We start from the raw sequence: 12,558 nt of genomic DNA, 5'->3' as shown, positions 1-12,558 counted from the left end.
TCAGACATTCCTTGTTTTCGATGACTTTGACAGTTTTGACAGAATGAGTCATGTAATTCGTGGCATGTCCCTCAGTTGGGATTTGTCTGATGTTTTCCTCATGATTAGACTTGGATGATGTAGTTTTGGGAAGCAGAGCACAGAGGTAAAGCGCTGTGGTCAGCACATCATATCAAGGTATGTTATTAAGGTGACTTATCCTTAATGATGTTACCTTTGATTACCTGGCCAGAGTAGTGTTTTTCAAGTTTTTTCACTCTAAAGATACTCTTTTGTCCCTTCCCATACTATATCTTTAGAAGGAAGTCGCTGTTCTTAGTTTGTACTTAAGGAGCAGAAAGTTATGTTCTACCTCTTTGATGGTGGAATATCTGCATAAATTATTTGGAATGCATCTGCATTGGAAATTTACTTGTTCTCTCCCAAGCATTGGTTTATTCAATCATTTAAAAAAATCAGTTGGGAATCATTGATACTTATTTTATACTTTGGATTATAAGCAGTACTGTATTATTTATTTGATTTTGCTGAAATTATCCCAGGCCATTGTGGGTAATTTTCAGGCACTTCCCTTCCTCTGTGAAGTGATGAGGAACTACTAGGTCATTACCACTGGATGAAGCTGGCCAGTTGTGTACTTTCAGCAGAGCCAACTATGAGATTCCTTCACCTGCTCTATTAACTCAAGAATCTCTCTCAGTGTTTGGTGGGTTGGGAATTTCGAAAAGGCATGGCTAGGCAGGTGTAGTTCATGTTATCTCACGAAGCTGCAGTCAGATGGCGACTGAAGTTGGAATTGTGGGGAGTAGAAGGGACTGCCTGGGCATTCTGTCCTCTCCTTGTAGTTTCAGGGCCTTCCCATGTGGTCTGTGTACTGCATAGCTGACCTTCCTTATATGGCAGGAAAGTAGCCATCTCACTCTAGTGGATCTAGGTCATTTTTTCAAATATAATTGGACAGTATTTTATATTGTTTGAATTTAAAGTAATATACTTGTGTGTGGGGGAAAAACAGTGTCTGGTTTCCCTCTGTTGTCACACCAAAACAATCAACACAGAGGACTTTTGTGAGTGACTACAAAATATGTGGGGACTTCTCCCCTCCAGCAAGTAAGCAGTTCTGCAGCTGAGGACAGCAGCTGGGTGCCCCTATACAACTCAGTTCAGATTTTGTCTACATGGCAATAACATACCTCCTGCAAGTTGGGGCTCAGTCCCCAAGACTGCCCCACCCCCACTTCAGATGTCAGCAATAAGCCCCAGGTTGTTTTTAACATGTGCTTCTGACTGACTGGTTATAAATTGCGGTTCCCACAACCTCCTATTTGGATTCAATTAATTTGCCTCAAGGACTCACATCTGTGAAGGTGGTGTAACTGTGCCAGTCTCTCCTCACATCCTTACCAACTCTTATGCTTATCAATGCTTTTAACATTTGTCAATTTCATTGTATAGCAAAGGGACTTCCTGGTTTGCAGTTTGGGGTTTGAGTGAAGGTAAACATTTTATATTTTTACTGGCTATTTTTATTTCCTTAAAAAGCTGACTTATTACTCTTGGTGTTTTAAATAATTGGGTTATCTTTTTCTAGTTGATTTTTACATCCTTATTATCTATCATGGAAGTCAATCTTTTGTTGTATATTAAAGATGTTTCTTCTTAGTTTCCTCTACCTGAATTTTGCTTGTGAGTGTTCTCTTTCTGGCTTTACAGAAATTCCTAATTTTTATGGATTCAAATGTATCAGTTTTTCCATTATAACTTCTGGGATTTGTTGCCACACTTGTAAATGTGTCTACCATTCCAAATTAAATTAATGATTTCATTTTATGTTTTTTTAATAAGACAAGGCATAGAAATCCCATTTACTGAGCACTTTTTCTCAAGATCCCTTTTCTTAGTAGATTGCTTTTCTTAAGAATCTGAAGTAAATCAGAGCAATATATACAGGAAGACCACAAAAAGGCATCTTGCTTTACACACAGTTCTACTGAAGACAGTTAAATAAATCCACAGAAGAGCAGAAGTGTTGATATTCTGTAATCACTCTGGCATACACTTTTTGTGAATGTGAATTGAAACTCCAGCAGTGGGAGGCTATATCTGGGGAACTACCTCACCTTTTTGAAGAGTGTCCTACTTTGCAGTTGAGGTGTTCTCTGTCACTGGGCTTTTGCTGAAATGCTGTGACTCGATTTAGTGAGGGTGTGAGTCACAGAGTGAAGGTGGACATCAATGCTGGACAAAACCATTACTTCATGCTTTCAGATGGATGTTTTGCTTTTAATCTTTAACTTCAGAGAGAAATGGTCTGTGAAGGCACTTGGTGAGATCTTGGAGAAGCCATTTGCTCACTGAAGCAGAGGTTATAAGGACTGCTTGTTAATTGTTGTCTTTGGAAATGCTTGGTACTTATTGAAACAAAAGTAAATGAGTGAAAAAGAAGAGATCAGCTGCCCCAGATAAATCAGTTTTTTGGCGCTTAGAGCATCTAAGAAAGAACTCTAACATGAGGAATATACAGTACCAGGTGAGTTTCTAACTCCAGTCTCCTGTGCCTGGAGGAGCAAGCCCCAGATGGTCTTGTGCAGTATGCTCTTCTCAGGCCAGGCCTCATAGTCTAGTCCAACCAAGAATCTTACACTATTACATCTTCGGAATAATCCTCTTTAACAGGGGAGGGTGCAGGATATAAGTAATGCAAATTAAAGTAGGATCAGGTGTCAGAGAGAAGTAGATTAGTACACTTCAGAAAATACCAAGGCTGGCCCTTTATTTTTTCAGTGAAGGGGCTATAGTTGATGTGACTGTTTCAGGATTACAAAATCCCAAATGCAATGTGTATCTAATTCAAATATTATGGCTCCTTTGTGATTATGGCCATAATTTTGCTATAATTTTTAACTGAAAGTGGCTTGAATTTTAATAATTTTCTTACATTTGAAATGGTAAAGATCAATATTGTTTCTGCTTCTTAAGCTAGTCTTTTAATTTGATATCTCATTTTAACCTGTCCTCCTGAAAAATAAATTTTCTGTTATCATTACCAGCTTCTGTGGGTCTTTGAGTTCTTATCTCAAATGCATATTTACCAGAAAAAAAATTCACTGAAAAGCAGAGATGTACACTGAAATAATTATTTGCTTAAATATCAGAGGTACCAAATATTTTTTGATTATTAATTTTAGTTTAGAGAATAATCTGATAGTGTGATCTTTCTGAGACTAGCTCAGTCAACTTTATACTGTGTTTTTTGAATATATGTTTTGGACTTCATTTTCTGTTATCAGTGAATCCTAACAGATTTTTATTAACTTGAGGGCTTTGTGTTCTCTTTTATGTACAGAATCACTATGGAAAGTTAAAATAGATATACTTGCCATTATCTTTCTTTTCCACCTAGGAAAAAGTTAAAAGCCCAGAGCCTTCAGTGACACACGAGCATTTGAGAGTGCCTGTGTTTAAATTAGTAATTTAAGGGTTTCTGTTTTGTGCCTCAATCCTAAAACTTCTTAATCTCGTTTGTTGTTTTAACAGAAAGATGTGTCAAAAAGCAAAACTTAAAATTTCCAAAAAGGAATGTGTCGTTTTTCAATGTGAATATAGTTGTCTTTCTTAGCTATAATCTACTTTGATAAAGTCTGTTAAGCTTGGCCTGCTAATTATTTTCCCCACTTACTAAATATGAGAAGATTTGGCATTTAAAAAAATGGATCGAATTCATGCACTATTTCTAGAAGCAAGTACTACTTGAAATGGCATACATTCAACAACTTCTAATTATTATTGTAAAAAAACTTTGATGGTGGATTCTTGGAAATTCAGACAAAATTGCCGTGGTATGTCTTTGAAGCATGTTTTTGTGGACTTCCGTCTTCACATCTCTGGTTTTAAAATCAATATTTACCCTTTTGTGTAATTGGAAAGTGATGGTCCAACATCCACAGAGAAGTAGGAGCCTCTGTTAGGAAAAATGCCCAGGTTTGTGATCCTAAACTGGCTTGGAACTCACAAAGGGAGGTATTGGATGGCTTAGTAGTGGGCTAGGGCAGGTAGAGGCAGGTTCTACCTCACACAGACGATCTGGATCCTCACCAAAGGAAGTACTATGAAGTTTTCTTCAGTTACATTGTCTTCTGATCGCCTCTCCAGTCACTCTTAATAGCCATGGTTTGGTAATAGACCACCCTGACAAATCTGTTCTTGTCGTATGTATGTGTGGTTTAAAAAATTGCTTAAAACTTCGTAAAATACCCCTTCCATTACTCTTACCACTTTCTCTTCCTTCTATCATTGTAATCTTCAACGTACTCTAGCTCTAATTCAATAAATTTTTCTATAATGATTTCTACTTGAGACCTGTTAATGAGATAATAAAAAAAATACTATTTTTAGGCTTGTGATCTCAGCTATTTGGAGGGTGGAGACTGGGAGGATTCAAGCCTAGTCAGGGCAAAAAGTTATTAACCAAGTCAGGTGTGGTTGAGCACAAGAGAGACTTTCTGAAAAATAACTAAAGCAAAAAAGAAGAAAGAGAGAGAGAGAGGGAGAGACAGAGAGAAAGAGAGTTGAGGACATGGCTCAAGTGGTATGGACCGCTTGCCTAGTAAGTACAAGGCCCTAATTTTAAACCCCAGTACCACATTGCTAAGGCTAACATAATGGTGAAGATAAAGAACATTCTGCTATAAGACTGTTACAGTAGTTCTCAGGCATGGTACAGCCCAACTTTAAATTTCTTAAATAGAATTTGATGAGGTTGAGGATGGAATAGAGGGACAGAGATATAAAAGATGTATTCAGAATTTTTCATAAATCAGAAATAGAGTTGTTAAGTAATAATTTTACTTTATAAGATATTGCTGGGGCCTGGCACTCCCAGCTACTTTGCAGGTAGAGATCAAGATGATCACAATTTGAGACCAGTCTAGGAAAAAATTTAGTGAGACCCCCCCACCTCAGCAAACAAGTTGAGTGTCTGTGTAATCCCAGCTATGTGTAAGGCATAGGTAGGAGGATTGTGGTCAAAGGCCTGTCCTGGGCAAAAGTGGGATCCTACCTAAAAAAAAGTACTAAAAAAGTAAAAAGGGCTGGGGGTGTGACTCAAGTAAGAGAGCAGGAGGCCCTGAGTTTAAACCCCAGTATCACCACACGCAGAAAAAATGTTGCATGCTTATATATCGTTAATGGCATGTATTTTTTTGTAAGTGTAATTTAGGGTGTATTCCCATATGTACAGAGAAGTGGATGTTGATGTCTCTTTATCTTCCCCAAGCTGTGAAGATAGTTTCAAACTTGAAGTTTCCCTGAGGTTCCTCATTGAAGCAAATACAGATCTTTCTGTAAGAAGGTACTTGTCCTAGGCTTTAAAGAATCCTCAAAAATTTAACATTAATAAATAGAACATAGTGGCACTGTGACAAAAACCAAAACACTGGTAGAAGTGATAAGCAATGACTCCACATAAATGTTGTCATTAGACATAGATTATAAAACTCTCGACTAGTGTTTTGATTATAGCGTGATACAGTGTAATGATGTCATCATTGTACTGAAATGAGCTAATGCCAAACTAGAACTGTACACCTAGAAGTATACTTCAGGAATGAGAACAAAGTAAGGACATGCATAGACTAAAAGTATTCAGAGAGTCTACAATCAGGAAAATTCTGTAAGACATTCCTTAGACTGAAGAAAACTGATTCCTTATGGGAATAAAGAAAAAATAAGAGCCGGATTAGAAATTAGTAAGTAAAAAAATAAGCATGTAGAAAATAAAGATTGACAAAGCAAAAAGTATATTCTTTTAAAAAATATTATCCTTATAAACCTGACTAAGAAAAAAAGAAGTTGGAGGACTATGAGTTTGAGACCAGTCTGGGTTACATAGTGAGATCCTATTTCAAGAAAGCAAAACAAACAATAACAAAAATACAAGAAAAAGAGATAACACATTGACAAGATAATAAGGAATTACTATAAGTGACTTCATACCAATATATTTGAAAGTGTAAATGAAATGAAAATTCCAAGAGAAAGTATAATTTATCAAAACTGACTCAAAAAAATTAGAAAATCTCAGAAATTCTGCAACCTATGATGAGATAGATCCAAGAATCAATAAACTTCTTACATAGAGCTCTTTAGCCTGCATTGCTTTGTCACTGAGTTCTACTAAACCACCAGGGAAAGACTGATCTTCAACTTATGTAGCCTCACAGCTTATTTTATGACAATACAGAGCCTTTCACCTAAAGATTGTTTTTTGTTTGTGTTGTGGAATTTACAATGATCTGATTGAGTATGAGCTTTCTTTGATTTATTATTCTGGATCCCTGATTTTAAAAAGACTTATTTGAAAACTCGTATATATCTTCCTGGAGTCCACTGAGGGTACTTATTTTGATATTTGTTTCTAACACTTTCTTCTCTTCCCTTTTACCTCTTCTGTGATCTGTTTTTTCTTTGTTGATCACTGTTACAGGCTCATCTCAAATGACTGGTGAATCATGGTTGTTTATTAAGGATTAGTTATATTGGTTGGAGCTTTGAGTATTCTGGCTGAATTTGTTCATTGGACTTTGTGTAGAGTTAGTGGGCAGAGATGGGGTTTGCTATTAGGCTGAGTACCCCCGAAGTGGCAGAATGAGGAGGTGTTTGCTATGGGTCACTTACACCTACACTAGCACTATAGTTGTCCTGCATACTGGTGTCAAAATTATGTGGGTCCATTGGTGGAAAGACTGGAAAACTGAAGGTAAGCACTAGAAGATATTAAAAATCCCTTGTAAGGCTATCAACTGTAAATAACAAAAAGTCTTATAAATATGTGTATTGTGTGTAAGATAAAGTTAACTATATTGTCCATTCTGTTTTAAAATTTGTTATTTGTACTCAACAATGTATCACTCAATATTTTAAATCCTCACTGGTAGCAGTGGCTATATGATAGACAATTAGCTAAATGGCTACATTTTCTTTAACTTTATTCCTATTGTAGAACATTATGCATGTATATTTTTCTTGTAAATAGCATGTATACATATTTTTAATTACAGAAATATAATTTTTTTAGCCAAGAGCATGGATAATTTAAGGTATTTGTTTTAGGATTTTTCTATAGATTCTCATACTCAAAGTACTTTGATTAGTCTAAGGCTATGCTTTATTAAGTGTGCAGATGTGAATCTTTAGAAACTTCTAGTGTACAGATTGCTGTTTTTATGGATTTCCTTTTCAGTAGCATAGGTTGAATAGAGCTACTGTATAGCTATAGCTAAAACATTCAGCACCATCATCCCTGAAAAGAATATTTTGCTTTTCTCTTTACTCTGTTGCATCTTTTGGACAGCTTTTCTTTATTATCCATCATATATTCAACTAGTGTTGGAAACAGATTGCTACAGAATTAAAACAAAAAACAGAACAACAACAACACAATAAAAGTGAGAGGGAAGAAAGTGTTAGTAAACTTGTTTATGGCCTTTTAAAAATAGGAAATAGAAAGAGTGTCAGCCTTTTCTAGCTTCTTACACAGTGCTAAGGCTTTATTTTCTCTTTGGAAAGATCTCTACTGAGTCCCATCCTCTTAGTGAGTTGGAAATTCCTAGTAGGAATTGTGATTTACAAGTACCTATCTAGAAATTTTCTGTGCTTTACACCCAGGGCTTTGACCAACTTCATGAAGTGGATATTATCACCCCTTTACAGACTAAAAGCAAAAAACAGAACAAGTTACCAGCGTATAAACCCCATGAAAGTACTGAACTTGTTTTGTTCTGGGTGGATCTCACTCTATCAGTGACAGACATGTTGCAGGGAGTTAAGAAATATTTCTGAAGTGCTGACCAAAAGAATTGGCAGAGCTGGGAACTGGGCCCCACTTGTTTTGGAGCTGAGGCTCTTTCCACCAGACAGAAGCCAGCCTCTTCAGTGTTAGTGTTTCCCTGGGGACCATGTATGAGGATTGCCTCTGCATTTTCATGTGACCAGTTAGTTACATAGATAGCTTCACATACAGTTTCACTACAGATTAGGAGGATCTATTTGAGAAAAGTCAAATGAACTGAAATGATGCTGCATGGGTAAGAGGCCAAGCAGGTACTGACAGCTACCTGAGTAGATTTAGGAACTTTCTTTGAGAAAGGATTTTAATGTCTGCTTTGAACTTTGTTATGCCTACAAGTTCTTCAAGAATGCGTTGTGTTTTAGTAGAGTTTGCCTTTGGATATTCTGCAGAAGTTTCTCAGTGCTGGATTTACTTATCAGGGTCTAACACCCCTGAAATCCCCTGAAGACTGACATTGCTGCTGTGGTCTGAGTTCTCATGGGGTTTTTTCCAGAAAGCATGTAGCTTTGGTCAAAGGTCAGAGGTCTGCTAGGAAATGAGGTCTGCTGATTCATCTTCACAAAACATCAGTTTTGTTCCATCCATCACATTTAAATACCAAATCTAGGCATGTGTCATTTCTGGAAAAAAATTATTTTTGTATATTTATGATCGGTGTCTTTCATATAAAGTGGACACAATGGCACTTAGCAAACAGACTGACTTTTTCAACTCACATGAGGAAAAGTGGGAGATTTTTGCCTTTTCCCAAAATTATGTTTAATTAAATGACAGCTTGCTGGTTTTTAGGGATTATTTGTTGAAGATCTGCTTTGTGCAAGGCACCATGCTAGATGTGGAAATACAGGAATAAATAAATAAATCCTTGGCTTCCTGGAACTTACAGTCTAGTCAGAGGCAGACAAACAAATAAATCTCATGGAGTCTAGTCAGGACTGCTGTGGAATAGCACGGAGCAGCTCCTGGGAGAAGAGGGGCAGCACATCAAGCCCTGCTTTCCCATCTATACTCCTATAACAACCTCACATGGTGTTGTCAAGGATCTTTACAGAACCCCTACTCAGCCATATTCCTTCAAATGCTTTCCCAAGACTGCAGCCCATTTCAGCCTCTTCTACATTGGCCCCCCATCCCAGCTGCAGCCTACCTATTGACTTCAAATCTTGTCATCTTTGCTTGCAGCTCTGTGGTTCTTAGCAAATTACTATCCTTCTGCAGCTCAGTTTCCTTAAACTGGTATAATCATTATAATCTTTCTTGTAATGTTATATTAGGATTAAGTGATTTAATATGAAACTCTTAGAAAACTGCCTGACAGGTAGGATGAGCTATAGAAGTGATGGCTGTTACTGTTGTCCTTGTTATTTTCTGTTACCCAGGCTGATGTTATCTTCTGTACTTACATATCATCACGTGTGAAGCACTATGATATATATTGTCACTACAACAATTTTTGGATTGCCTCTCACTATTCAATATCTTTATTATCGACACAGTGCATCATTCCAGACTTTTTTCCCTTATTAGAATCTAAAGTCTGAGTTTAGGGATTTCACCACAGATTCTTTTTTGTTTTGTTTTTATGCTTCCCCACTGAATCTAATTTTAGCACATTGCAGACAATTGAGCATTTGTTTATCAATAGAGGGGGAAATCCTTTTCTTCTCCAAATCTCTCTTTGTGAAGCCTTCTCAGTTCTCCACTGTGCTGTTAGGCATGTTAACATTTTTTGCATATTTCTCTTATAGCTCTTGTCCAGTTCCATTGCATTGCTTTATTTTATTTATTTATTTATTTTTGTCTTTTATTATTCATATGTGCATACAAGGCTTGGGTCATTTCTCCCCCCTGCCCCCACCCCCTCCCTTACCACCCACTGCCCCCCTCCCTTCCCCCCCACCCCCTCAATACCCAGCAGAAACTATTTTCCCCTTATTTCTAATTTTGTTGTAGAGAGAGTATAAGCAATAATAGAAAGGAACAAGGGTTTTTGCTGGTTGAGATAAGAATAGCTATACAGGGCATTGACTCACATTGATTTCCTGTGCGTGTGTGTTACCTTCTAGGTTAATTCTTTTTGATCTCACCTTTTCTCTAGTTCCTGGTCCCCTTTTCCTATTGGCCTCAGTTGCTTTTAAGGTATCTGCTTTAGTTTCTCTGCGTTAAGGGCAACAAATGCGAGCTAGTTTTTTAGGTGTCTTACCTATCCTCACCCCTCCCTTGTGTGTTCTCGCTTTTATCATGTGCTCATAGTCCAATCCCCTTGTTGTGTTTGCCCTTGATCTAATGTCCACATATGAGGGAGAACATAGGATTTTTGGTCTTTTGGGCCAGGCTAACCTCACTTAGAATGATGTGCTTTATTTTAATGTCCACTGCCCCACTCTTTGTTTCTGTAAAGATCAGAGTTGCTTTCATTGTATCTCTGGCCATTAGCACAGAGAATGCATGCAATGGGCATTCATGTTTCAAAGAATACTAAATAAGAATAATGCAGTGAAATAATGCCTGCGTATTTGGAGGGAATTGATGAGAAAATTTTGAGTTTTTCAAAGTGTCTATTTCTTTTGCCTCACTAAATGTCTAAGAAAGACCTAGAGACCCTAATTAAACAAGATTTAGGCACCCTACTTAAGTAGGAAATCCTAAATAACTTTAAAAGTTCTTTTAATGTGGTGGGAAAGCATCTCACACCTTTGTTTTCACTTTATGTCTCCTACCTTCATATTTTCTAGGATAAGACTTCCCTACAGTTTCTAAGAAAATATCAAGATATCTAAATTTGTATAGAGATAAAATCGATGGCAGACTTTGACATTGTTGAATTAAACTACTTTTGAGGAGAAAAATCGAACTGAATAAGATTTCATAGCTCTGAAAAATTTTCAAGAGAAATTTCCTACTAAAATTATTCTGGCTGGATGTGTTACAGTAGTGAGCATTCTAAATTTTATCTTTGCTGGATATGACTATACATGAGAAATGACTGCATCTGTAGTTATAGTCTTGATTCAGTTCCATGCTCTCTTATGAAAAGTAAATACAAGTCTTCTCTTTAACAATGAAGGTGTAATTTAAAAACATCAGCGTGTGTCTTCTGCTCCAAGAAGATGAGCTTAAGCCAATGGTTATAATTTAAATGCTTGTTCACCACCAACTCCTCCCATTGTTTTCCTTACAAATACCTATGTCCTCTTGGTTCTGTTCATCTATTCTTTCTATACATTGACTACCTTGTCCTCTTTGATCTTCTGTCTTTCCTGCCTTCACATTTCCTAGGCCATGTTTTTTTTTCCTGTACATGCATATGATAACGCTTAATTATAAAAGTAGGCAGAGAGATTAACTAGCAACAAAATAAAACAGTTATATTGTTAGGTGTTTTTATCCTTAAAAATATGCTAGACCTAAGCCCTGGTGGGTTTTAGACTCCCTACATTCTTGCCCTCCTCTTTTTCTACCATTTTTTTTTTTTTGCAGTGAGGTAGACCTGCTGCTTTACTCTACTGTCCACTCACTCCTTTTATAGTTTTTTTTTTTTCCTTTGCTTTTTTGCTGGGGATCAAACCCAGGGCCTCATGCATGCTGGGCAAACACTCTACTACTGAGCTACATCCCAGCTCCTTTTTTAGTTTTTATAATCACGTGAGAGTAGGTACCTTGAGAGCAGAAGTCATGTTTGTTTAATTTCTGAATGTCTAGTACCTAGCCTAGAGATTGGCATATGGTCAGTGCTTGGTATGTTTTATTTGAAGGAATGAGTTCATAAAAGTCTACACCCACCATCTACTCTGCCTCATCCACCCATTCCTCCTTTTATTATATCTTTACTTTGGCTTTCCAGATATGCCATACTGTCATACCCAGTATTTATTTCCTCTTGTTATGTGTTGTTAACTAATTCATTATTCCTCTGCCACTTTCCTTCCTTGGAGCCTTTCCCTGTATTGGCCTGTCTCCTGGACATTTGGTCTGCTCTAGTCTCTCTTTCCTTTCTCCAACACTGCCTAGTAGTATTTGTACTAGCATTTCTCCACTCAGAGCCATGCCAAAGGCTTTCTCCATGAAGTTCTTTCTGATCTCTCTCTTGCCAATCACCCCAGATTTTCTGCTTCTTTAAACAACTAGAGAACTTTGCAAGCAATTTGTAGAGCCTACCAAACATGGGTCATTTATGCTGCTGTCTTTACTTTTCCCCCACACATCTCAAGTTCCCTGAGATGCATATTCTTCCTTATTGCATAACATGATTATCACTCAAAGTTGGTGTTAGTGAATATTTTGTTGAATAGCCTGCAAGCTAGCATTCCAGAAAGCTTCCAAGGAAATGCTGTCTCATTAAAAACAAACAAACAAACAAAAAACCACTAAGGATTGCTCTTTTGCTCTTTTGTCTTGTAACTCTCAAAAGTTATGTCATTGCACTTAGAGGTGGTAAGGTGTATCCACTTAAACTTAAAATGTCAAAGGTCAAAAGAATGGGGAATGAAAAAGTGGTAAAAAGTTAGCACTGGAAAGTTTCTAGAGATCCATGTAGCTCAACCCTTTAGTTTTATAGATAAATATATAAACTGATGCCTAGAAAGCATAAGTGGCCACTCCATATCAGACAACCAGTTTGTGACACCATTTGGGCTCAGAATATAGTCAGCCAACCCTCTTCAGTGCTCACCCACATAAGCTGACACAGTGCAGATAAGGATGCTATA

General features: G+C 37.1%; 1 protein-coding gene across 1 annotated transcript in view; it reads left to right on the top strand.

Moving 5' to 3' along the window:
• The window catches only part of Enpp1 (ectonucleotide pyrophosphatase/phosphodiesterase 1), a 66,385-nt gene that overhangs the window by 16,008 nt on the left and 37,819 nt on the right, over window positions 1–12,558 (top strand). The window lies entirely within an intron of this gene.

The sequence above is a fragment of the Castor canadensis genome, chromosome 1 (genome assembly GCF_047511655.1).
Source record: "Castor canadensis chromosome 1, mCasCan1.hap1v2, whole genome shotgun sequence".
NCBI classification, from domain to species: Eukaryota; Metazoa; Chordata; class Mammalia; order Rodentia; family Castoridae; genus Castor; species Castor canadensis.
This window is presented reverse-complemented; position numbering and strand designations above follow the sequence as displayed.